Below are 4,306 nucleotides of genomic sequence, written 5' to 3'. Positions count from 1 at the left end.
CTCTGGCTCTCTCTCTTCCTGTAGAACTTAAAGGTTTGAGGATCGAACCCGGGCCGCACGCATGCCAGGCGAGTGCGATACCACTTGAGCCACATCCCCAGCCGCCTTTCTTTTTCTTTCCAGGGTTGCAAACCCAGGACTTTACATTACACTGCAGGTGGAATGTCCATAACCAAAATGCTTGGGACCAGAAATGTTTCAAATTTCACATTTTTTAATATTTATTGTTTTAGGTGTAGATGGACATAACACAATGCCTTTATTTTATTTATTTATTTTTTTTTTTGAAATTATACCAAGGCTTTTATTTTAGCTTGTGGTTAATCATTTTTTAAAAATTGGAGCTCTGAGGAGTTTTAAATTCATGAGCATAAAATCCATCGTACATTTACTTCATTTTTTAGCTTGACCTTCTAATAAATCTTTAGCTTCATTGATTTTGGCTGCTATGTAAGGAGATCCTCCTTTATCTGGGTGATTTAAAAGCATAATTTGTCGATGAGCATCTCTTATTTTTGCTTTATTGGCTGTAGGGCTTACACCTAGTATTAATGCTGCTTCCCGTTTTGTCATTTTTGTTTCAAACCCACCTCTGTAATAGCCACCACTGAAGGCAGATTTTGGTAGACTTTGAAAAACTTGTTTTACTTGAGGCTCCATGTGCTTCATGGCTTGTAAAACATAAAGGCCTGCAAATCCTGCAGCAGCAATGGTCAGTCCAACTGCTACCACTGTACTGGCCATGGCTCAGCTCGGCTTCCTTGCTTCCACCAGGAGCGCGGTTCATCCCAGTCCAGAAGACAAGGTCACCACCATATGCCTTTACCCGAAAGCAATCACCGCTATTTTTATGTGTTGCTGAGGATCTAACTCTGGTCCCGCCCTTGTTAGACCAGAGCCCTACCACTGAGCCACAATCCCAGCCTTTCAAATTTCACATTTTTGGGGGCTGGGGATGTGGCTCAGGCGGGTAGCGCGCTCGCCTGGCATGCGTGCGGCCCGGGTTCGATTCTCAGCACCACATACAAAGATGTTGTGTCTGCCGATAACTAAAAAGTAAATATTAAAATTCTCTCTCCCTCTCTCACTCTCTTTAAAAAAAAAATTTTTTTTAAGTCTCTAGAATACTTGCAAATATGTAATGAGGTAGCTCAAAGGTGGGGTCCAAGTCTAAGCACAAACTTCTCCTGTGCATCACCTGCACCTTATACATGTAGCCAGAAGATTACCTCCACTTTTTTTTTTTTTTTTGAGAGAGAGAGAGAGAGAGATTTAATATTTATTTTTTAGTTATCAGAGGACAGGACATCTTTGTGGTGCTGAGGATCAAACCCGGGACGCATGCACGCCAGGCAAGCCCACTACCACATGAGCCACATCCCCAGCCCCCCCCCCACACCTTTTTCTTGGTTGCTCAGTGCTGGTTCTGGAGCCCAGGGCCTCACGTGGTCAGGTTGGCCTTCCTCACCCCTGACTGCGCCCAGCCCTGCCCTGTTCTTTCTCACCATCAGAAGCCTCTCAGTAAATCTCAGGGTCACTCTCAGGAAGCCCCTGGAATCTTTTTTCCATATTTGGAGCCTTGTAGTTGAGGGTGATGACGTTTATTGTGACGTGTTTGTACAGGCACACAGTGTGACAGAGTGACCTGGCCAATACCACCCCAGCACTCCCTTGGTTTCCAGATTCCCACAGTTATCAGTGTAGGAATAAAAGTTTCAGGGGCTGGGATATAGCTCAGTTGGTAGGGTGCTTGTCTGGCCTGCACAGGGCCCTGGGCTCCATCCCCAGCACCAGCACAAAAAAGGAACCAGAGGTTCAGGAGCAGCATTCAGCACAGGTCATCTGGTCGCCTGGGAATGGGACAGGGAGCTGCTTTAAAATCACCACGTTCTGAGGGCCAGGGCTGTGGCCCAGGGGCAGAGCTTGCCCAGCACCTGTGAGGCACTGGGTGGATCCTCAGCCCCAGGTAAAGATAGAGAAATGAAAGAACGTCACTGACGTCCTCCTGACAACGTGCTGATACTTACCTTGTGGTTCACTGTGTCTTCCTGGCTCCATTTTACAAGGGGACCAATGAGAAATAGAGACAGACATAAAGGGAGGGAGCCAGGCTAGGAACCAGGACCCCCAGGATTCCAGCTCTGACCTTCCCTGAGGGAGCCCTGGCTGCCCGCCCTCTGCTGGCCAGAAGGAGAAGCAGTTGCCCAACGTGCCCTCGCTGCGCGCCGCCTGCTGGCCGTGAGGGGAAAGTGCGCCTTTGCTCCTCCCCTTTATTGAGCAGGGAGGGCCGCCCAGCACCTGGGAGCCAGGGCCCTTTGTTTAGATAAACTGGGGTTGACTGCTCTGTGTGCATTATGGCTTTGCGCATGCACCAATTATTACCGTTCAGGTCTCCTACATCCTGAGTGTGTTCAGCGCCAGGGATCCAACCTGGGCGCAGCGTGCAGGCCTGCTGTCCCTAACCCTCCTGAGGCTGAGACAGAAGGGCTCCAACTTGGAGGCCAGCCTGGGCAACTTGGCCAGACCCTGTCCCAAAACAACTATTACTGGGGATGAAGCTCCGGGGCAGAACCCCCTTGGGTTCTATGCCCAGTGCCAGCTGTGTGTGTGTGGGGGGGGGCGGACATTGGTGGGGACCCAGGGTGGGAGCCCTGGGGAGGAGTCAGGGACCTTGTGCTTCTGCCTCCAAAGTGCCCAGAGGGCAAACATTTGCCATACCCCAGTGCCTTCCCCTTGGTGGCACCAGGACTCCTGGGATGACTAATGGGTATCCAGGCTCACCCTGTTCTGCAGGGTCCTTTCCAACACACACAATCATCCTCACTTATACCCAGGAAAAAGCCCTCAATGACCCTGAACCACTGCTTTCTTACCAGGACTTGCAGGCTGGCCCATGACCTTCCCCTGCCTTTTTCTTTTCTGTACTAGGGATTTGTGGGAGACCAACCTTACAGGTGACTGGGTCACACTCCCTGGCTGGGTGCTGAGGCCCTCAGTGGCAGAAATGTACTGTACTGTCCTGCATGGGTGTGTCTTGCTGCAGCCCTAAGGGTGGAGCTAGGCTCGCCTGTTCCTTCCTAATATAACCCATTGCCCTGTATAGGATAGAATCTTCTATGGAAGTGCCTTGTGTGTCCCCTTCTCTTACTGTGTCCTTGGGTGTGGCTGTCAGTCAACCTGCTGCAGTGGACATCATGAAGATAGACCCATCCCCCTGAAATCTAACCCCTTGCCTCATTTAAATCACTTCTAAATAAAAGTGGTCATCTTGTGCTCTCCTGCTCTCTTTCTGCAGACCCATAAGGTCAGAGGAGCTGTCACAGTGACCCCACATTTGTGTCTCTTCTGTGGTTATTTCGTGCAGCCCAGTTAACCCAGTTTAACTGGAGAGACCTCTGAGCCTTTTAGTGGAGAGAACAGAAACCCAGCAGGGATTAAACTCAGGGCAGCTATACCAGTGAGCACCAACCCCAGGTTTACTTGTTTGTTTTGAGACAGAGGGGAGAAGATCAGGGTGGAGATGAGCAGACAAGATGTTTCTCCCTAAGGCTGGCCTGGAACTGCAACCCTACTGCCTCAGCCTCCAGAGAGGCTGGGAGTCCACATGGCACCACGCCTGGCTTCAAACAGATATTTCTCCAGTCACTGCAGATTGTGCACTGAGTTGTCCTGTCAGACTTACTGTCATCTGGACAAGGCGTTGGCAGGGAGCCAGTTGGGCCACACAGGGTGATCAGAAGCCACTGGGTGACTGGAAGCCAGAGGAGGGTTGTCAAATAAAATACAACCCAACTAAACTCAAAATTCAGAAACACTGCAAACATTTAGTATAAATAAAGATGTCCCTAGCCTGTCTCAGTGGCCCATGCCTATAAACCCAGGGACTCCAGGAAGCTGAGGCCTGAGGATTGCCAGGCCAGCTGGGCTGTGGTTCACTATGGTTCACTGCCCTCATTTAGAGGACCCCTGTCTCAAAGAAATACATGCAAAAGGGCAAGGATGTAGCTCAGTGGTCAAGTGTCTTTGGGTCCAATTTCCAGTTTAAACAAAGTCACCATCAGTCAGGGTTGTAGCTGTGGTTATAGGGCTCGCCTATAAGTGCAAGTTCCTGGGTACAAAAAATAAAGTTCCATTCTGTGTGCCACCACAAACAGCAAACTGTTCTTTGCAGAAGTCTGTCCAGGAGTGCAATTATGTGGGACTTTTTTCCTGGAAAAAAAAAAACAATTATCTGCCGGATTTTGGTTACCAACTAAAAGGCTCAGGGGTCACTCCAGTTAAGTGAGGCTAATTGGGCTGCACAAAA

At 49.6% G+C, this 4,306-nt stretch overlaps 1 pseudogene; it reads right to left on the bottom strand.

Moving 5' to 3' along the window:
• Positions 1–370: 370 nt before the first annotated feature.
• On the bottom strand, positions 371–830 carry LOC143384038 (mitochondrial import inner membrane translocase subunit TIM14 pseudogene; annotated as a pseudogene).
• Between the last annotated feature and the right edge of the window lie 3,476 nt (positions 831–4,306).

The sequence above is a fragment of the Callospermophilus lateralis genome, chromosome 18 (genome assembly GCF_048772815.1).
Source record: "Callospermophilus lateralis isolate mCalLat2 chromosome 18, mCalLat2.hap1, whole genome shotgun sequence".
Taxonomy (NCBI): Eukaryota; Metazoa; Chordata; class Mammalia; order Rodentia; family Sciuridae; genus Callospermophilus; species Callospermophilus lateralis.
Note: the sequence above shows the minus strand (reverse complement) of the source record. Positions and strands in the feature narration are given on the sequence as shown.